Source organism: Arvicola amphibius, chromosome 5 (genome assembly GCF_903992535.2).
Source record: "Arvicola amphibius chromosome 5, mArvAmp1.2, whole genome shotgun sequence".
In the NCBI taxonomy this organism is placed as follows: Eukaryota; Metazoa; Chordata; class Mammalia; order Rodentia; family Cricetidae; genus Arvicola; species Arvicola amphibius.
This window is the reverse complement of record NC_052051.1, coordinates 136,992,372-137,015,666: the sequence shown is the minus strand read 5'-3', so window position 1 is coordinate 137,015,666 and position 23,295 is coordinate 136,992,372. Positions and strand designations below refer to the sequence as shown.

At 40.9% G+C, this 23,295-nt stretch overlaps 1 protein-coding gene across 3 annotated transcripts in view; it reads left to right on the top strand.

Annotated features, from left to right (window-relative positions):
- Positions 1–15,147: 15,147 nt before the first annotated feature.
- Positions 15,148–23,295, top strand: part of Fbxo38 (F-box protein 38) — a 46,183-nt gene continuing 38,035 nt past the window's right edge. For 2 of the 3 annotated variants that reach the window (XM_038330351.2, XM_038330350.1), the window contains exon 1: positions 15,148–15,250. The gene's annotated coding sequence lies outside the window, so the exon portion shown is untranslated. Of the gene's footprint in view, positions 15,292–23,295 lie in introns of all 3 variants that reach the window. The other variant, XM_038330349.2, reaches the window with a different exon arrangement.

The following is a 23,295-nucleotide window of genomic DNA, read 5'->3' as shown; positions in this document are numbered from 1 at the left end:
AGACTGAATTCTGAGCTCCTGTCTCCTCCCACCCTATATCCTTCTCTCCGCCCAGCCATATCACTTCCCTTCTCCACCTGCCCAGTGCTGGGATTAAAGGTGTGAGCCACCACTACTTGGTTCCATTTCTCTTTTAGACTGATTTAGTCTCCTGTAGCCCAGGGTGGCCTTGAACTCATAGAGATCTGTCTGCCTCTGTCTCCCTTGTGCTGGGATTAGAGGTGTGTGTCACCACTGCCTGGCCTCTATGGCTAACTAGTGTGGCTAGCTCTGCACTCTGTTCTTCAGGCAAGCTTCATTTGTTAAAGCACAAACAAAATATCACCACATTCCTCTCTAATTAAACATTCTTGTGGAGACTGAAGAGATGGCTCAGTGGTAGAGCACTGGCTGCTCTTCCAGAGGACCAAGTTCAGTTCGCAGCACCCATATGGTGGCTCACAACCATTCTTAACTCCAGTTTTGGGGGCTTGATCACACTTTTCTGGCCACCAAGGGTATTAGACATGCTCGCAGTGCACATATATACATGTAAGCAAAACACTCATATGCATAGGGTAAAAACAAACCTTTAAAAATGATTTTTCTTATGTCCATATCCAACATTAGATGTCACTTTTGCATGTCTGAATGTCCCACTAAAGCATCAATTCTTGGTAGAATCTGTCAAACATACATACCATTCTGACTTAATTACTGAGAAAGAATATAGAAACAGTATTTCCCTCAGAGAAGTTGAGTGGTGTCATTATTTTACTTAACATGATAATAGATCTCTCATTTCAAAAATTACTGCCATTCTTTAATGTTTTAGAAAATGTAGCTATAACTTTATGTTCATTATTGACAAACATGCTTAAGACAAATGTATAGTTGTTTGCAAAGTTCAAAAATTGTTACTTTAAAGAAAAATATTTTAAAGACCGTATCACAAAACTTGGGAGTAATCATAAACGAAGTGACTGAAGCTTTGGAGACAGCTCTGCAATGGGAGATCCCTAGACTTCCAGGGCACCAAAAAGCCTAGTGCTCTGTGCTACCTGTGACTGTCCTGTGATCTGGACATCCACTGGAAAGGGAAGGACAGTGCAGCAGCACCTGCCTGATCAGTATGCTGCACAATACTCTGACTTCCCAGCCTCCCTTCTTCCTGTCGATATTCTAATAGTCTCAATACCCCAGGGAAGGCTTTCTGCTGCTAAGAAAAACAAAATGATAGATAAACATGAGAATGATTTGACCACTGCAAGTCCTTCCCTTTCTAGTCCAGAATCCTAATTCCCAGAGGCCTGAACTACAGCCAGCATCTGGGAGAAGACACCACAGCTAAAATATGGCTCTGAAGAAATAAAACCATTGCCACAAAAACTATAAGATGCTCAGTCCTTCTTATTATCTTTCCCAAATGCTTCTTTTCCCTTTTACAAAATTTCCAGTAGAGTCAAGGGTCTGGGCTTCGTAGCCTCAATTACACTGTAAAATGTTAACCACAAAGGCACCGCTTGCTGAGTTGATCAAAGTATAACTTTGATATTTGAGGTTTAAAAGGGAGACGTTTTACCATTGCGCCAATACTTTGTCAGAAGCCATTAACACACCATTGGAGGACATACGTTTAACCTGTGAGTTTTGTTTTAGGTCATTTCGTGCGGTCATTATCAGAAGAAGTTTGTGCAGAAGAAACACATATGCTCCATAAGGGTCAGCCCACTATGCGCATCTAATAATGTTACATATCCTAATTCCTGCATGTACTGCTTCGCCAGGATGTAAGTTAAAATGACACCCAACTCAGAACCCCTTGGAGAGCCTACTGTGTACCTGATATATAACAGCTCACCGGGACTTGCTATTTTGAAAAATGTGTATTAATTACTTTTGATATGATTCTATAAACTAAAAATTGGTAGGTCACTGGCTGAACTTGAGAGTTGTGGGTGATGGAGGGAAGAGAAGTGGGTCCCTGAGCTCCACCTCCATATTTATAAGAGAAGCTTTTCTGACTATGCTTTGAACATTGACTTTACTAGGAAAATGGATGCCAAAACTTATCTTAGAAAATGTTTGAAAAAAAAAATCACCCTTGACAAGATCAGACCAAAGCACGAAGCCTCAGTATTCAAGGCCAGAGACTCTAGGTTGAGTCCTGTCCCTGTGTCTCATAACTATTCCAACCTCAGGTTCTAACCTGCAAGCCTAGTATTCATTTGTTTTTGTCACCTACTCCGTGGGCTCCAACCACACTAACTCTTCTTTCCAGTTACTTTCAAATGCATAGAGCCTGTCTCTGCTTCTAAAACTTAGGACAAAGTTACCTCCTCTCCAAGAATATTTCCCTAGACATTTTCCAGGGCCATTGCTTCTTTATCATTTGTGCATCAACCTAAGTTGATCTCATTTTTAGTGGTAAATCTACCTTCTCAGAGGAGAAGAGTCTTCCCTGAACACAGGTACACTTCACCTCCGGTGTTTTCCAGATTAAATCTTGCCTTTCTTTTATAATGCATGGAGTCCCCAATCATTTTAATTTTCTATTTGTATTTCTAATCTGTTGCCATATATACATTTCATAAAGTAAAAAATCTATCGTTAGGTTTTATACAGTGACTTATAAATTATGCCACTAGTAAGTGCTTGTTTAACAAACTAAGAATATATGAGTGATTATAACAATGGGTATAACATTCGCTTCAAATTTTAAAGCAACCTTTCCAGCTTTTTTTTTTAAAAAGAATGTTATCGCTTGATATATATTGCTTCAGTGTCTCAAGACACAGTTTTAGAGGTAAAGACTCTAATATGAGACACATGGGTGGTGATCTCAATGCATGTTTAACAATGTGGCTTAGGAGAGCTTAATCACATAATTATCCTCCAAAGATTAGCTATGTTAATTGAAAAGATAACATCTAAAGAAGGCTTAGGGTGATGGGTCTTAGTAAAAAGTAGCCTACATGGCTTGCAGTTGCTACCAACTGGAGACACAACCATCCTGATTTTCCTGGGACTAGGGGTTTTCCTGGGATGTGATGCTCTGAGAAAGGATGGTGATGAAAAATGCAGCATGGTTGATTCCTTACCCTCAGCTTGTCTTCACAGTCAGGACTGCTACTGCTCTTCCCACCTTAGCTGACTCGTTAGGACAGTTAGCATGTTCTACAATTTTCCCCAACAGTACAATGGTGTCTTCGAGACGACCACGAGGCTTCATTTCCTAGGTTTTCAGGATAATCCCATGACATGGATAGGAATTCATTTGAAGAAACTAACTGCATGATTATTCTTTTCCCAGACTTAGTATTGGACCCCCACTTTCATCCTATGTTCAGGATGAAACGTAAGATAAAAGTGTCTAACTCCCCCTCCTGAAGCTTGCTGTCTCAGACATACTCTGGCCTAGGTTTCTGGCTCAGACCTGTTTGGGTAAAGGTCCCTGTTCTGAATCTGCTCCTGTGGAGGTCCTTGTTTAGGGGTTGTTCCTGCAAAGGTCTCTGGCTCTGATCTACTTCCTGGGAGGTCCCAGACTCAGGTGTGCCTGGACCCACAAAGGACCTGGCTCAGGCCTAGTTCCTTGGAGGTCCCAGACTCATGGTTGAACCCGTAGGCTTTCTGGCTCAGGTTTACTTTCTCAAAGGTCCCAGATTCTTGTCCTGACCCACAGAGGACTCTGATTCTGGCCCACTTGCTCGACATCTGCTCCCCTGTACCTGCTACTCTGGAGTTCGGGTCTGATCAGGCCCAGGTCGTTAGCTCAGTCTTGCCTCCACAACTGTCCCTGGTCTGGATCTGTCCTGCTCCCATGGAGTTCTCTGCCTTAGGCCTGCTCTGGCCTAGGTCGCTGGCTCAGTCCTTCTCCTGTGAAGTTCACTGTCTCAGGCCTCACTTTTTTATCCTATTTTTATATACCCCTTTTTATTTTCAGAGTACATTTATTAATTGTGGAGGCCCATAAATGTGAGCCTATTTCTACCTTTGTGAAGGTCAGAGAGTTTCATTTTGCTCTAAATTGTTCTACCCAGAATAAAGGTTGGAGAGTTGTAACTTACTTCTGTTTCTTCAAGGTTATTGTCTATTTTTACCTCAAAGAAAGGTCCCATCTCTGTTTTTGCTTTTCTTATAGTTATGAGGATTGAATATGCTAGGCATTATGAGATTTGGACTTTTAAATGTTCTTAAAGCTTTGCACACACATGTATATTAAATATTGAGCCTATTCTTCATCACTCTGTCCACTTCCCTTTTCTGGACCTTTGTCCCTTAGATGTTTCACTTTTCTTTCCATGCCATGTATGTTTAGATAAATATGCACATGTTAATATATACATGACGATGTGCATATGTAAGACTACAAACAATACCTTAGAAAAAACATACAGTACTTGTCTGAGATTGACTTCATTTTCTCAATATAAATTGTTTTCAGTTGCATTTACTCTCCTGCCACAATGCCATTTTTCTATGCAGTTTATTTGGGTTTCATGTGATGTTGACAGTAAGTTAATTCAGCTTCATTGTTTTGTACATAGACATCCAGTTGTCCCAGAAACATTGTGAAAAAAAATCAATTCTTTCCCTCATTGAATTGTCTTAGCAGTTTTATTCAAAATTGTTTCACTATAACTATTCCATTTCTGAACTGTCAGTCCTACCAGTGTATGTGTCCTTTATCTCAATACTTCACTGCCTTGATTACTATAGTTTCTTCTCTATGTTTGGAATTGGGAAGAATGATTCTTCATGTTGCTGGTTTTAGTAATTAGGTTATTTTGCATCCTGTGCTTAGGAAGCAGAAATGTTTTCAGAGAATAATTCACAGATGTCAATAATCATAGATCTGAGAGTAAATACTAGGCAAATTTAAATATCATTGCAATACTCTAAAGTTACTGTGCATTTATAATTAATATTCCCTGAGAAACACGTGGTTATTTTAAAGCAGCTGAGTTGCTACACACGAGAAGGGTTTGAATATCAGTGCTCCAAAGCTCTTTACTGGCAAATATATCCCAAGCTGTTTTAGAAAGAGTGCTTGGCATTTCTTAATACATTAATGAGGCTACAAAGTGTGGTTTTTTCTCAAATAAAATGTACATCTTTGGCCATGCTGGTGGTGCTATCACTTAAGAACCTTTGCGTATGGTGTGCCTTGGTAGTTAGTACACCTTTGTTTTCTTGCTCTCTTCTCTTGCTCTCCCAGGCCAGTTTAAAATCCATTCTATGTCTCCTGCACCATTTCAGAGGAGTTCCTACATAACAATTGTCTGACACACTCTCAAAGTTAGATCCTTTAAGCCTCCGGTTTTTCTCTTCTCAGACTTTGTAGGAATTAAAAATGTAAGCCCAGGTCATATTTGTGATAAAGTGAGAGGACAGAGACACTTTTACCCTCACCACGTGTGTGCCTCCCTCCCTGTTCAAGCCCCAGCAATGTTTCTCCTTAACTGTGCCCAAAGTCTTTGACTTTATGTTTTGCTTAAAGATTCATCACTTGTCTGTATTTATTTAATTTTATTTTTAGTGTTTGGGATTGAAGCCGCCATTTACACACGCTGGCAATAACTCTATCAATGAGTTATACTCAGAGCTCCACATATATCAACGTAATTTTTAGAATCTTATTATGTATTTAACATCAAGTTTTCTATAAAAAACCAAATGTGACATAATGTTAAGTTTAAAAGGAAACTACCATATGATACACATATAGTGACTTAAAATATATGAATTACATAGAAGCAAATATGAAGTATTAAAAGAATACGTAATTGTAATCTATTTTAGACTTATTACTATATACAATTTTAACTGAGAATGTATTACATACCAGATGCTGTGCTTGGTTCCACTTAGGAATTGGGAATTGTCTTTACTATTCAAAACAGTCTTACAAAGTAGATATAAAAATACCTATTTCTCATTTATATATAATAAAACAAGCCTAATGAGACTTGGGGCTTGTCCGACCTAGAAATAAACCAGCAAATTTTATCCATACAAGAAACAGGCTTAGCTTCCCATTTTATTTTCTCAAGATTAGAATTTCATATCTGTACAGAAGTCTAGAATTTTACAAAAACAGTTTCTTGGACTGGAACTGTAGCTCAGGGACTTATAAAGCCCTAATTCTTACCCAGTGCACTGAAAAACTTCCGTGTAACTGTCATTTGTGTGTGAGTATTTAACAAGCACCAGGTGAATTCCAGAGACTGGGGCTAGGTGTAGAGAAAGAAAAGTGGACATCAAACAAAATGTTATTACCCTCAGACCGTTGTTTCAAATAATACGAACACAAACCTACTACTATGAGCAAATAATTTCCCAAAGTAGGGTCTTTATAATACTTATAACATTAATATGTAGTAGGGTAGGTAGGTATGGGGGAATCATTCCCTTTCATACATAAAAACAGACTCCAAAGTTAATATTCTTGCCCAAGTTTATACTGAGTGTATTTATAGAAGATGGATGTTTTTGTCGTTTCAAGTGGGTTTTATGTGGGTATCTTTAGCTTTCAAAAGGCTAGGCCACTTTTATATAAAATATGCATGTAAAGCCCACAGACAGCAATTTAGTCTAAGGTGTAGTAATTGGGTTTCCCTTGCAATTATGATTCTGTTGGCGAACATTTTCACTGATTTCCCCATGCTCCTCTGCTTTATTTCTTGAGCATCATGTTATTTTTCTCATGAGAGGTGCTATTGTTGTTTACCGTTTACTCAGCATTTCACACAGTTTCCCCCCCCCCACATCTTAGTCAGTAAGCTGCCAAGACTGTCATAATTTTATAGATCTTATCATTATAATTCAGAGAAATGAAAATATTTCCCAAGATACATCAACTTATCCATCCCCCCCCCCCGTCTACCTCTTAGGGTACAGGTTTCTATCTTTGCAAAAAAAAAAACTCTTATAATAATTCACTATGGTTACAAAACAAAGGGATTGCCATGGCAGAAGGGTGTGGTAGAAATGTTTAGTGAGATGAGAAACAAATCTCTGTAGCTCAGGTCCATGTGTAACTCGAGAACTTACAAATCAAGGCTCCAGTCCCTTATAATTATTATACAATTAGACTAAGAAGAAGCAAGGTTATATTTTATATAAATTGTGTATAAATATCTATATTACTTTTCCTTAGAGCTCTGAATTTCACTCTTCGAATCCAACACAGTGGAAAATGTTTGAAGCCCACTTCCTGATTATTCTACATTCAGCTGAAGTGAGATATCCGAATCATCCATCATCTTTTCTTCATAAGGCAAAATTTATAATTATTACCTTTAAAAATCAATAAATTTGATCTTTTGGAAATCTCCTCTTTGGCTTGAGATAAAATTAATGAGACAAGTGAGAACTATGTTTGATTCTAGAAAGAAAACATGAAATTGAAAGTTGTCCCTGACTGAAAAATTTATAGTTTAATGAACTAATTAAACTACTATTCATTTTCCAAGAATATAGTTTTTGTCTGAATCAGAAATTTGGATAGGTTCTTGGTTGTCAATAATAAAACATGCAATCACTTCTGAAGAAACAAGAAAATACATAATTATTTAACAATATCATACAATGTGAGAAAGAGGGAAACACACAGGTCAGCCTCCTACTATACCCAGACCTTGTTATACGATGAATAGTTCACAGAACATTCACGTCTGACAAAGTCGTTTTGTGCCTATGATGAATCACAACAAAGGCTGGATAACTGGTTAATCATGTCTGAATACTGGCAAAACAGGCACATTATCTAAGCCACAGAATATTAGATACACCCCTGTATTAAGACTAGTAAAATGACTGAAGTTTCACCAATTATGACTTTCTTAGACTCAGTCATCCTTCCTTCTAATTAAGGTTTCTGAGGACATCCAGTTGAAAGACTGTGTCTACGTTAGGAGAGTACCTAGTTTAAGGCAAAGCCTCCTTTCTTTAAAACTTCCTCAGAATGAGTTCATCAATACAAATTCCTACAGTAGGTCCTTTCTAATGCCTTCTTATAGGCATGTTCTCCAAGTTATGCCATCTCCAAGACTGTGATGAGTAGTAACACAAACTTGTTCAACTGTTAGTGTGTTTCTGGTGGCCTTTAGATTAGGCCATTTCAAATGTAGCACTTGATCTCTGTTGGATAAGAAATTTTCTTCTTCTTCTTCTCCTCCTCCTCCTCCTTCTCCTCCTCTTCTTTCTCTTCTCCTCTCTTCCTCCCCTTCTTCCTTCCCTTCCTCATAATTCTTTTTCTCTTCCTCTTCTCCTTTCTTCCTTCTCCCCTTTACTTTCTTCATATTCTTCTGCAAGGACATCTACAGAGTCACAAAGACTATGAAAATAGGTTATCTCCAACTTTTGATGAAAAGGGAATATTTATTTGTCATTTTATTAACTCATAAACTACATTGCTCTCCAAAACCTAAGTGGTCAGTATTGTTAATGCAGTCGGGGCATCAAAGAAAGCTGCTTAGTACCTACTACTAATAAAGACAGCATCCTGGCCAAAGAATATGTGTAACAGTGGAGAACTAAGGTGGGATGAGGGAGCCCAAGTAGCGCTGATGTTTAAACAACAGTGCTTTCCACACAGTGGAGGGGGGGTCTCCACTTCCCTTTTGTTAATATGACTGACTTATCAACCCACGCTGTCAGGTTCTACCTAACTCTGTCACCATGAGCATCTTCTCTGCTGCTGTCAGGTTCTACCTAACTCTGTCACCATGAGCATCTTCTCTGCTGCTGTCAGGTTCTACCTAACTCTGTCACCATGAGCATCTTCTCTGCTGCTGTCAGGTTCTACCTAACTCTGCCACCATGAGCATCTTCTCTGCTGCTGTCAGGTTCTACCTAACTCTGTCACCATGAGCATCTTCTCTGCTGCTGTCAGGTTCTACCTAACTCTGTCACCATGAGCATCTTCTCTGCTGCTGTCAGGTTCTACCTAACTCTGTCACCATGAGCATCTTCTCTGCTGCTGTCAGGTTCTACCTAACTCTGCCACCATGAGCATCTTCTCTGCTGCTGTCAGGTTCTACCTAACTCTGTCACCATGAGCATCTTCTCTGCTGCTGTCAGGTTCTACCTAACTCTGTCACCATGAGCATCTTCTCTGCTGCTGTCAGGTTCTACCTAACTCTGTCACCATGAGCATCTTCTCTGCCGGTCTTTCATGCTCATCTCCATTCTCATCCATCTTCTGACTACAAAGCTCAGCCTAGTCCTAGAATCTAGAGATTCCTCATTTTCTTCCTTAGTCTTGAAGACTTTGAGACTCAAGTTAAAACCTCACATAAATCTATATTAAGTCATTCTTTGTCTACCACAATCATGTCAGAGTAAAATACTGGTTTCATAACAGGCTTTTAAAGTACACGGATCTTGATTTTATCGAAAAAATTCATACAATACATTCTAATGTTTTCACCCTCCTTTAGCCCTCCTCCCCCAACTCCTCCCAGATTCTCACCACTTTACCACTCTCCCAACTCCATGCCTTTTCCTCTTTCTCACTCTCTCCCTTAATTTTTCTTTATCTCTTTGTCAAGAGATGCTACTCGCATTTAGAATCACTACTAGCATTTAGTGTCTAAAGCCCTGCAATGTCCTGTCCTGACTGGAAAAAAAAAAGACCCTCCAAAATGCCAACCGTGTTCCTATGAGAAACAACTAACCACCTAGATGACAACTGTCTATCATATTCACCCCCCGCTTCTTGTGCTCACATAAGTTGCTGGTAATCAATGACAGCACATTCTGCTGAACTGGGTGTGGCTCAAAATCTCTCTCAACAGAGCAACTAGGCATGCTTTGCCGTCATACTCGAAGGAAGGGAAACATTTACCATCTAGTTCTTACTCTTTTCTTTTTAAAACTAAGTGGCCAGCCTGGGCCTTTGAGACCCTACTGTACTATTTCGTTTCTATGCCTTTAGCCATGTGAGTCCTTCCAAGGTATGGGCTCTTAGGGAAGAGCTCTGTGACTGAGCAATTGTACTTTATGGGTTACACCTTCACAATTGGCATTCTTTTTTTAATTGACATTCAAAGGTAATATAGAAAGTAATGCAGCCAGGAGGTGCTTTTGTCAATAGCCATACAAGAGCATTTGTTGCCATAGCGTGACTCCAGTTCAATAAATGAACTACACCATCTAGTGGAAGAACCCGGAAATCAGTAGTATCTTCAACTTATTTGAAGAGAAATGTTTTCGTATTATGAGAACCCATTTGTCAAGTGTTGGCCTGAAATTTTGGGCAAATGGAATTTTATTCAAAAATTTCTTCCCACAATCTATTTTCCCATATAATATATTTTATCATTTTACCATTCCCTCATTTCCTCCTAGATCCTTTCTGTAATGTAGACGATACTCCTGATGACACTCCATTGGACAAAATTGATTTTCCCTTTGCCAGTGCATATCAATTTTCAGACAGCTTCTTGGTTAGAGACAGGATCACATGTCCCATCTGTAACACACTCTCAGGGATGGGACACCATCTGACTTGCCTCTGTGTGTGCTGCTATAGTCTCTATGAGTTCATATTGTAGTGTGAAGCGGCGGGGCTGTGTCCCGCCACCCGCCGCTGGCTAGCTTTACACCCGAAATAATTACACGGAAACTGTATTCTTTTAAACACTGCCTGGCCCATAGTTTCAGCCTCTTATTGGTTAATTCTCACATCTTCCTTTAACCCATATTTAGTTATCTGGGTAGCACCACGAGGTGTGGCTTACCAGGAGAGATCTTAACCTGCGTCCATCTCGGAGAGGAGCAGCATGGAGACTCCTATGGCGAATGCCTGAAGCGTCTCCCTCACTCTACTTCCTTGTTCCCACAATTCTGTTCTGTCTACTCCACCTACCTAATTTTCTCTTAAAGGGCCAAGGCAGTTTTCTTTATTAATAATGAAAGTAACACATAAACACTCCTCCATCATCATATTACATGGGTACTGTTGTGTTTGGTCAACACTGTTTCCTTGGAGTTACACCTCAACTCTAGCACTTTCTTTTTTCTTTTTAAACTTTTTTTATTGATTTTTATTGAGCTCTACATTTTTCTCTGCTCTCCTCCCTGCCTCTCCCCTTCCCTTCAACCCTCCCCCAAGGTCCCCAAGCTCCCAATTTACTCAGGAGATCTTGTCTTTTTCTACTTTCCATGTAGATTAGATCTATGTATGTCTCTCTTAAGGTCCTCATTGTTGTCTAAGTTCTCTGGGATTGTGATTTGTACGCTGTTTTTCTTTGCTGTATGTTTAAAAACCACCTATGAGTGAGTACATGTGATAATTGTCTTTCTGTGTCTGGGTTACGTCACTCAAAATAATGTTTTCTAGCTCCATCTATTTTCCTGAAAAATTCAAGATATTTTTTTCTGCTGTGTAGTACTCCATTGTGTAAATGTACCACCTTTTCTTTATTCATTCTTCTGTTGAGGGACATTTAGGTTGTTTCCTGGTTCTGGCTAAAACAAAAAAAAAGCTGCTATGAACATAGTTGAGTACATATCCTTGTGGCATGATTGAGCATCCTTTGGATTTATGCCCAAAAGTGGTATTACTGGGTCTTGAGAAAGTTTGTTTCCTAATTTTCTGAGAAATTGCCACACTGACATCCAAAAGGACTGCACCAGCTTGCATTCCCATCAGCAATGCAGAAGTGTTCCCTTTACCCCACAAAATTATTGACCATTTTTAGGAGTGTTTGGTGGAAATTTTTGGAATATTTCATATGTGACTCAATATCATATCCACATAGGGATAATTTCACTTGCTTATTTTCTATTTGTATCCTTTTAATTATCCTTCTTCCAGGCAGTGTTTAAATGAATACAGTTTGTGTGTTGTTATTTCAGGACATAAGCTAGCCGGTGGCCGGGAGCCAGGTGGGATGAAAAGCAGGCCTGCCCACAGGTCCTCACTACACCAAGTGCTGGGATTAAAGGTGTGTGCCAGCCACTACTGCCCGGCTCACTGTTGCATTTCTTATTTAAGTGTTTTCTTACTCAAAAGCATAATTCAAAGGCAGAGTACTCTCTTGACCAACATAGTTTTCTGTACTGGGCCATTATTAAGGTCTCCATCTACATTCTGTACCATGGGTTTTCCCTTCTTTTTAAAATTAAACTTAAGACCTGAGGGTTGTTTTCTATCATTTGAACCTCCTGATCTTTTCTTCTTGCAGCCTTGGTCTTCCCATGGGTTCCAAGTTTGGGATTCCAGGAAGGGTTATTTAGCTAATCATACTTTTTTTCCTCTTCTGCTGCCTCCCCATGCTCATCATAAGAAATGGCAAAACAATATTTGAGTGCACCACAGGTCACCCTGGGGACCCAATGAGTTTATTAGGCTTAGATACTCACCATGGGTCAGGGAATATGGGCAGAAGCATGAGTGACCTTCGAGCAATGAAAGTCAGCATCCAGCAGAGATGATCACTCCTCTATGGTTACACAAAGCCCTCTTTCTCCAGCCTACATACTCTAGCATGTCTCCAAGACCCCTGTGGCCAGCTGCAAGAATGGCTGAAAGGAGTGTCTGGACAGCCAGGTGAGGCTTCAATGTCCTTTCCCACACACTTCACCATAAAGGACAATCAGCAGTAAAGAAGCATGCGTGTGATGACTGTTTGCAGGCTGGTCTTACAAGGGTGGCATCTGTTTGGCTAGGAGGAGTAAGTACAGTACAACGCCAGACCAGAGGATAGCTTCCACAGGCTTTTCTTGTAATCCTTTCTGCCTCTCCATTGACTCTGTGAACAAGAGTTCCTGGGAGCAAGCTATGTCTGCAAAGGCTGATGGATGGATTGGACTTAAGTGATGTGGAGAAGCTGGAATGCTGCAGACCTTGATCCTAGTTACAATTTACCTCTGGCTATCTTTGTCCTACTAAATAGGTATTTCTTGCTCCCTTCTGTGTCAGACCTAACATGTAAACAGACAAAAAAAACCTTTTGGAACATATTAACTTTACAAAACCCTAGCTTTCCACCAATCAAAGGGCTGAAAGTGTCTGCTATCATTGAAGACCTACAGCAGAGTCTCCCCTGTTTTGCTTAGCCGGCCAACTTGGTGTACACACCAATGTATTTGAAAGGTGCCTTGAGTTATGATTTTTCTTTTTCCTGTTACCATAAAAAAAAGTTCACAAAATGAGAACATTTGTGGCAACCAAAATCTATGTTCTCTGGGCCAACCATAGCCACTCATATTTGGTCCCAGAATTATTCTGAGCTGGTTATTTAAAGAACTTGTTTGGTAGATACCTTTTTATTTGTGCCAAAGGTATTTGGTTTAAGGTATATATTCTGCTGTGAAAGAATTTTGACTCAACACTCAGTTTTTGGTTTGTTTTCTTTCAGATCTCTGAAGGTATTTTGAATGTTAACACATGAAACTGGATAACAGTCTCCTCCTTCTTGTCCCCCCCCTTCTTCTTTTTTCCAGCTCCCCCGAACTCTTCTCCCTTGTCTAACCTAAGGAATGGGGACATGTTTGGGTTGATTGTGAGTTTGATTAGTGTGCTAATTTAAGTTACATTTTTTAAAAAAATAGAAAAATATAGTTAAAGAAGATTCCTCTCAAAGAAAACATTTACTGCCTCCAAATCGGTTTCTTTGTACACTTAATTAAAAGTCCTAGGCTGAATTATTTTTCACTGACAAGCATGCAGCCTCCTTTAATTGGAATGTAAAATGATCTCTAAAAGAAATGATATAATTACTAATTCATCACAATAGCTTTAAAAACAAGTGTAAAGGAGATACTAAAAATAAATAAAAATTTTAGAGATTAAAGCTATATACAAACACAAATATATATATACACACATACACATATGTAAGTTATGAAATAATGTCCAACTCTCATCTTCTCTGACTTTGCTTCTCCATTCTCCATCTTCTAACCGCAAAATTATATACCAAAGAAAAAGACTGTAGCCCACTTTATGATGCAAAAAATTCCCATTTGTAAAGGCCATGCTACTTTGGGAAGCTATATTCACACTTAGAGCTGCCTTATATCTTTATTATCTCATTCCTGTTTATTATTCAGAACCTGGGAAATGGGGGCAGGGGAAGCTTACTCTTATTTACTGAAGTCCAAATATATTGAAAAGAAATAAGCAACACGAGTACACATATTTCTTCACTTACAGGAAGCATGCAGTATGAAAGTTACCATGAGCATGTATGAAGTTTTGTTTTTTCCACCAGAGCTCCAAATTGGGATACATGGGTGATAAATGGAGCCCTGAGTGTGGAAGAAAAAAGCTAGTTTAGGGTGCTAATTCTTAGCAAGAGAAGATCTACTAAAGTCTGGTATAAATTAAAAATTACAATATGGTGCAGGGTGTTCCCATATGCCATATTTAATTCTGTTAACAGCAGTTACCTACCTGCCCCCACCCCCAGCTCCCATTTCTTAACAAACTGTCTTAAAATGTTCCTGTGTACACAAACTCTGTCCCCATTGGGTGCTTACAGAGAACTGGGTGCTTACAGAGAACTAGGTGCCTATCATGTTAGTTACAGACCTGTAAGCGCATTGACAAGGGAGCTGTACGTTAAAAATCGATTTCAGTCCAGTTTTGTGACATTGTCACGGCTATCCTCTCTGAAGACAATTTAGCTATAAAACAAAACGAAATTGATCAAGCTCACTTCTCATAAATCAAAGGCCCAGTGTCTCATTTATTAACGAAACACTGATAAGAAAACTTCGACGTTCAAAAGATTATAAACCACATACAACGGAAATGCTCGAAATGACGCGCCCTTCCACTTAGCTACATACTCGAAAACAAGGTCTTATTCGCGCCCTTCTACTTAGCCACATCCCTCGAAAACAAGGTCCTATTTTTAATCAAAAAATTCTGGCGGAAAATATCTTCGGTGAACTTATTAATTTTGCAAATGATGATGATAAAAGCGAAAGCATAACCAGGATCACAGACTATAAGCGCCACAAAAGCGACGTCAAAAGATTCCCGGCATTTCCGGCGGGGGACTTCTACGTCACCGGAAGAAGGGCCGGTTTTAACGCTTCAGGAAATGCCACGTTGAACATGGCTGTCTCGCCGGGACGTAGCCACACTCAATATGGACACAGCGGTGGTCCGCCCACGCCCAACCTCCGATGACACTATTTCCGAAGGCTCTTGAGCCGGCGGAAGCGGAAGCGCCGCAGAGGTGGGGGCGGCAGGAAGAGTCTATCGCGTTTCTCGGTCCCTCTCAACCACAAAAACAGACGGAGGGCCGGTGTAAGTGAGCCGCGGCCTGGGAGGCTGTCGCGAAGGTGGAGGTGCGCGGTTGTGGGCAAGTGGAGGGGTCCGGGGCTCCCACCGCCCAGATCCTCTCTCTCGGGCTCTGGAACTCTTGGGGGCCTAGAGCGACCGAGAAAGGAGTGTCTGAATATGTGGTTCTGGCCTTGCGGGCCTTACATGTAAGGCATCCAACCTTCTATTCCGCCATACAGAGCCTTCCCTGGGTCTCGGTTTCATCAACGAAGTGGGAGGTTTGCCCGGACTTTGGGCCCCTCCCCCAACACATACCCTTAGCGTCACAAATTCAACGATGTTAATGTTGAGTCGTTTAGGCCAGTAAACTGAGGAACGCCTGCCCTCATTCTGCTGAGGAAGTGGCTCTAGTATGATGCGGTTTATTCATCTTGGGAAAGATGGGAGACCCTAATTTTGTCCCAGTGTTGCTGGTTATTTGGTGCTTTCTTTTCTTTCTTTTTTTTTTTTTTTCTTGAGCGGATCCCTTCATTGTTTTGAACCTGGAGTTTCTCATCTGCCAGAGCAACTGGCTTAATCTCCTTCCCCACCCCCAAGCCCGTCACAAATGGGAGAAAAAAGAAGGTTTCAAGATTTTTCTGGAGGTGGAGAAATTGGAACATGGAATGCACATACTATGTAGTACAGACTGAGGACTATCTATTCTTGTAATTTTAACGTTTATTTGAGAATTCCATTTTTAGATGTCTGGAAAGACTCCATCCTTCTCGTCAGAATTTGTGATGTTGCAGTTGTACTGGGTCTGGGAGAAGGCTGTTGTAGAGTGTATGTATTGTAGAGTGAGCGCCATCCTCCAAGCTTAGCAGCCTTCAGCCCTTGTCAGAGGATCTATAACTTCCTGCAAAGGACCCTGCAATTGGGCCTACTGTTTGTTGACATTCCTTCATAGAAGGTGATGGGGGATGGATCATTGGCACTCATCTGAGATTCAGGACTCCTTGAACCACCTGGCTGTTTGTATGTAATTCTGTCCTAATTGCACATGGCCTCTTGGTAGGGAGGCACTAAAGTATTTAGTCTGGAAAGATTAACTCTGTGGGTACACCTCTGAGGAAGCTGTCATCCATACCAGGTGAAGACTTGACAGTCTCGCTGCTTTTGAGTACACCAGGCTCCTGTAAGTAGCCCCTAAGTCATGCTCTGTAGTAAGCCTAGCTAGTAAACACATTAGTTCCCCAGGGTAAACTTTGGTGGAATTTTACCTTGGTTTGTTATTGGGGCCTCAGAAGGGAGATGGTATGTCTCCCCAGAGACGGAATTCAGACAACACTGTGTGTTTAAATGGTTGTGTGCCTGAAGTACACATTTTATCTTTAGACAAAAGGATATAATAGAAGAGAAAGGGGGAACTAGTTTTCACTAAGGTTAGGTGATAAAAAAATTGGTCTTGAGTTGGAATTGAAGGCCTAGATCCTTCCTTCAGAAATGGTATATCATTTTCATTCTGGTACTCATTTTCATTATTTGTAAAATAAAGGGTTGAACTAGATTCCTTGCTCTTTTCATTAGTATAGGTTTGGCTCCCATTCCCCCTTTAAATCAGAAGTGTGATGGCTGGTTGACCCTTTTGAGGCAGAGCGTATATCCTAGATGGTAGATACATAAAATGTCCTGTGAATATTACTTAGCTGATTGGCAAGGTTACTGTGACATAAATTGAAGCCAACAGAAAATAAAGAGGCATTAGAAACCTCACAGGCAGGAAAGACATTGGCATTGTAAAACTATTGGGATGTTTGAAAGAGATCTTTGTTCTGTGTTTATGTTTGTTTTTTAGGGCGCTGAGCTGTCATTTGCTCTTAGTAAATGGGAATGATTGAAGTGAGAATTATCTGTAAGGATAAACCGTTGTGGGAAGGCTTTGCTGCCACCTTTACTTACCAAACATTAACTAAATGAGTGAGGGGATGAAGGGATGAGAAGATGCTAAGAATCAGGAGAAAGGAGCCTTGTCAAGGGGATTGCCATTGATTAGACACAGATGGAGATGTTGATTCAGAATGAGGGGGGGGGCGAGTTTTTTACTAGATCCTGCATTGTCGGCTAGTTTCATGAGAAGTTAGTTTAGCTCTTCTCTGCGAAGTACCCGTATGAAACGAATGTGTGTTCCAGAGGGCCTGTGTGAGATGAGGAAAGGAGTAATTATTCTCGTGTAATTAGTAGGCCCTGCTGGAGATGCTGACAGGATAGCTCGGACTGCCGGTTGAAAGGAGTTTAAGGACTCCAGGAGGTAAGCTGTTTGTAGGCACAGCTGATTTCAGAAGTATGCACTGTAGTTTTCAGTAAAATCTTTGACGGAAATACACAGTTCAACAGACTTAATTACAGGCAAGGGAATGTTGGAGCATTAAAGCTTGAGACAGGCACAATTTGGGGAGTAACCCAAATGAATCTGTCAGCTTATAGTGTCCTTTTAGCTGAGGACATGGCTGAAGATGAAGAGGGACTTTAAAGAAAGTGTATTTTAGAAAGCCCTAGTTTCAAGGGCACTGGCAAGGAACTCAGGCTGAAGAGTGCTTGGGGGTGTCCGGACAAAATTGAAGCTCGCAGTGCTTAAGCTCTGGTAAACAGGCTTCTGTGCAGGATAATGGACCGCCCAGGTGGCTGTGGGCTCCTGTGTAGAAGGGTATAGTTAGGATTCTAATAGGAGCATCCTGAAGCCCTTCTCTAGGCACTGGGGAGTAGCTCTGGAATGCAGAGAGACAGCTGTAGTGGCTGCGGACTGACAATCATCAGGTATGTTATGTAGGCCAGGAGTCATAGAGTCTTGTGAGCTCTGACACTTCGTATTTGACCCAAGGCAGGTGGCTTCCCGATTTACCCTCTCTGGCTCTTTGTTCATCTGAAAGAGCCTCTGAAAGCTTATTTGTGATTCCCTTGGCATGGGAGTAGGAGAGAAGCGCCACTGTGGTATTCTCAGGCGAGTTCGTAACCCACAACTGTCAGTGGTGTCACTGTGTGGTCTCTGAGGGCCCTTGCAGCATGTACTGTTCAGGGATTCATTATCATTCCTGTCAGAGTAACATTTCCTACAGGTTCAGAGCCAGCCAGAGTCTCCAAAAGCTGCTAACCTTAGAAATAATGTTTGTTGTTTTAAAATCCCATCTTCACATATTTCCGTTTGCATTGTTGATTGTCGCGTGCCCCTCACTCACGTGACTCAGCCAGGTCCACTTCATCTGCTGCTGCTGGTAACTAGACCCTCTCCTTCAACTTGCTACTCCTTAATCCTCCTTGGCATTTCTCTGGGGAGCAGAGTGCTTAGTGGTATAGGGTGTATAAGGTGAGAAGAAAGGGAATAAAGGCTAGATGTGGCGGTTTCCTTCCGTCTTTACTCCCTTGCTCTTTAATCCCTCTCGTGACCAAGGAAAAGCATGATAGCCTCCTTCCTAGAGAGATGCCTTCTTACCCGGGAGTTTGCTTCACATGCAGAAGATGCTCTGCATGGCTCAGCTTGGTATTTGATGTAAATGAGATGATGCCCAGTGGAGTTGAACAATTCTGTTGTCTTTTGTCAGTGTGCGCTGGGCTGAGGAAATCAGCAGAGTCCTTGAGTGAGGGAGATTTTCTCGCACGTGTTTCCAGAGGTCTACTTGTGTTGGAGAGGGCTTCCCCTTGTCTGTAGGCCCTCCCCTTGTCAACCTCCCGATGGAAAGATCTGCCCCTTATCCTGGTGCCATTTCACATCCCCCCTTCACCGAAGGCTTATACCTTCCTTACCTGACAAGTATGGTAGAGAGCACATGCTTAATTACAGGCCTAATAGAGCTCCGAATGCCCTGGCAGTCCTGGTCATTTGGATTTTTTTTTTTTTTTTTTTTTTTTTTTTTCGTTGGTTTTTGGTTTTAGATAAAGATTATAGGCTAAGTAGACTTAATAGGCTTCTTGAACTATCATATCTTCTAAGTGATTTATCTCTGTAGTTTTGAGTTCTAAACAAATTTTGTAAACTTAATGATGTTAATGCTAATCAATTTAGAATTTGAAGCGTACATGGGACAAATAAATGGGGCACTGAGGGTTACTAAATATGTCAGGAAGAGCACTGCAAAATAATAATGCATAGTCAGATGTACAGTCATAAAAGGAAGGTGCTTTAAGAGCAGTGGCCTCAGTGGGGGAAAGGGAGAAGGGCTCAGGAAACGCCAGGAGCATGTCATCTGAAGGGCTGTCAAAACTCTTAAGCCTGAAGCATGTCTTCAGGACCTGGAGGATTGTTCTGAACGTCTGGGCAGCCCCTGGGTAAATTGGGCTCTACAAGTTAACTGTGTTTTAGAGTTTTTGCATGCTAGAGGTAGGTGTTATGTGTGTTTTTATTGGCTAAACTCTGATAGCATTTACTGCTGAGATTATTGAATGTTGTAGCAGCAAACTGCTCATAGGAGTGTGAAATGATTAGTGGATGCATATGGAATAATGGATTTATTATGAGTGAAGACTTTTGCCTGGAGGTGAGATTGAAACCCTTTCCTGCCTCCCCCCCAAAAAGTGATCATTAGACCAATACACAGTTGCCATAGAATTTTTATGGTATGTTCCGTAGAGTACAGATGAAAGGAGAAGTTTTCAGAAAACACTTAAAATTGAAATTGGATGTTGGAGGCTAATTAATGGTTTCCTAGACTAGGGAAAAGGGGAAATGGGAAGGGGTTCTGTAAGGAAAGATCCATGTTTAGAGAGATAAATGGATGGGTGCTGGCTCTGCTGGAGTGCACCAGGGAGTCACAGGTGAGATCAGAAAAGACCTGCAGCTGGATTAGAAAGATCTTACTCTTTAAGAGCCAGGGTTCCTTGGACTTTGATTTTCTTTCCTTTTTTAATTTTTAATGAAATCCCATATGCAGGTCAATCTGAAAATCTTAAATGATTGAGGTGAATATGAAATAAAAAGTAAGTTCCTTTTTTATGTTCAGATCAGATCTCATTTCCTAGAAGTAACCACTGCTAATATTTTGTCAAAACCAGGCATATGTGTCATTTACTCTTATCTGGAGAAAAATCATACTTGAGACTGAGACTTAGTCTACACGTCTACACCTTGTTTTGATTATACTTTTTTTTTTAAACATAGTAGAAATCAGAGGAATGTGTTGAAAAGATAGCCGTAGCTACAGTGTAAAATGTGGTATGGTAAGCATTTAGTCAACGGATTGCCTTCTGAAAGCCTGAGCGATGGTTGGCTTTTGCTGTAGGCTTTGACAGTACAGTGCTGTGTCCCTCATAGAAAGCCATGAGACACAATAGCATAGATGAGGGTTGATGGAATTTCAGAAGCCACTTGGAATGCAAGTAAGAACAATATTGTGGGAAAATAGGTGATAACTTGTTGAGTAGTCATGGAACATGAAGATACCTGGATGTGTTTACGATGGTCAAGGTTTATAATTTTGGAATTTAGTGATCCATAATAGAGGACAATATGTTATATGTTGTGTTTGCATTTGTAGTAGTGAAACCTTAGGAATGAGCACAGTTGTCATTGAGAAGCTGGCTTCCAGGGGTACTGGCAAAGACGACCAAAGAGTGGTCACAGAGAAGAGGATCACTTCGGAACCCAAGGATGAGAAAGAAGCAGGTTTAGGAGTTACTGGAACATGTGGAGTTTCAATTGGTGAGAAGGGACAATGAGCAGGAAAATGTGGGTGTGATATAATCAGAAACTGGTTTGTATAACTTTTAAATAGTTTCATAAGTTCTGTCACCAGTGGTCTGAAAGCTGTAAGGTGGATAACATAAATCAGCCACCAAGAAGCCAACGTCGATGTCACAAACTCACTGTACTCTAGCTTTGTTTACTCTAGCAACATACTGGTTGCAGAATTCTTTAGGTCCTTTTGATAAGAACCCACACAGTTACATAAGTAACTGGGTTGTAACTGGGGAGAAGCAACCGATCAGGGAGTATGCTTATGGTTAATGGAACACAAGCTGTGGCAAGCATGCTGAAACCAACAAGAACTTTTTTCAGTGAGGGAAGAAGAGATCAAAACTCAGACAAGCACATGGATATAAGGATTCATTTAGTTTGCTCCTGTTTATTGCTGAAGCAGAGGCTCCCTGGGAACTACACATATTTCAGCTGTGTCCTACGTTGAGGTGCCCAGCTCTCTAGGAATAGCGCATGCTCGCTTTGATGGTTCTTTACTGGCTTTTCATCACGTTGAGGATTAAGAACTCTGCTAATAGTTTACCTCATCTTCCATTTCACCTTCTTTATCCTAAGATCATTTGTTTTGTTTTTAGTTCTGTAAAACAGATTCCCTCCAGAGTTTCGCACATCTGAGGAGGGGAGGGAACTCTGGGACTGTAAAGTCCTTCCTGAATGAATGTATGCTGTTAACATGGGTGCCGTCTCATGAAGACCCTAGCGTCAGACCCAGAGGGAAATGGCAAAGCCTTCCCTTTTGGTCCACGCATGGTTGCTGATAGTGTATGCAAAAAACGTCCACTATAGACCACCCCCTCCCCCGCCCCCGGGATGTATACAGCCTGAAAACCATTCCTCTATAGTGACTTTGTGCCTATTGAGATTAGTTAAATCTGTTCCCTTAGTCTATTTGTGTACCATAAGCCCCGCCTGCCTGTCTAACTCTGGGTAAACACACTGACTGTTTGGGGTGCTGTAGTTTCTCTACCTGAGATCCCAGCCCATCTAACTCTTAGTATTTCATTCTGCCTCAGTGAGGTCCGACTCCCTGGGAGCCATTTGAGGACAAGCAGTTGCATGCTACTGGGATCTCCTAGAATACTTTTTTTTTTTTTTAAACTCCCTTACTCCCTTTTTGCCCTATTTTCAGATCACCCCTTAGGTATCATTTTAATTGTCCTGTCCTTCAAAGAACCGACAGTGAATGAGGCTGGTGTGTTACGCGTGCTACTTTGAAACTGAGTTTGCTTTCTTTACACAGCTTATCTCGGCTTGAAGGTCTAAACTCCTTTGCAGGGTTCCTTATCTCCTCACTGGCTTCCCCAAGGTCTTTTGTTCACTGAGAGGGAGGGCTTACTGCAAGCACTAAAAGTACGTGAAGGCACGTCTGAATTGAGGAATACTCAAATCTCATTTGACTTCTCAACTCTGCCTACACAGCCCCATCATTACTGAGGAGATCTGTATTTCATAACTATTCTATATCTGGACCACCGTCGTTCACATAGTTATTCCCAGACAGTCTGACAATCTGGGTGTTACTCCCACATACCAATAAACAGAACAAAACAAAATATGTTGCTGCTTCTCATTTTCCTTCCCTTTTCCTCTTCCCTTACTAAGGCTTTATTTTAAAAGCAAAGTGTATATACTTTATAAAAGTGAATTTTCCCTCCAGAATTGTAAGCTTTGTATGGTTTTTAAGGAGAGTGTCTATAGTTTGATTTTACTCTGTTCACAGAGGGTATGGTTTCATTCCCTCACTTTGTAGGTAGGAGAATGAAGAATTTAAAAGGTTGATTCCTGTCTTGGAAATAATCCTTTGTGACAGATCACAGCTGAGAGTCTAAGAGTCTCTGCTATGGTGGGGTAGCTTCTATGAAGCGCTGGAGTCCTTGATACCAGTGGCACGCAGATGAGGGGGCAACTTCAGTTAATAGCTGAGAGGTTCACTCCTCTGAGTTCAGACATCCCTTTACAAACTAATTTTGGTTGCATGTTTAGAATCATAAGCTCTCAGCCAGAAACAGTTTTGCTACCTAGTTTAATTATCTTACTTTACACAGTGAAGAAATTGACGCCTGGAGAAACTGAGAGAACCAGCTGGGTCGGAAGTTCCAGAATACAAATGAAAAAAAATAGGACTTAATTCTTGGGGTTTTGTTCATGCTAAATATGTTTATAATCTCAGCTGTTCTCCAGGAATAGGTACTCCGTCTTAAGAAGAGGACAAATGAGTAATTTCTAAGTGTGACTGTGGTGTACTGTTGTAATAACATCAGTATTTTAGGCCTTTGGCCACCGGCAATTCCAAATGAACATTATTGTAACTCACTTGTAATAGGGACAGTCTGGGGTTTAA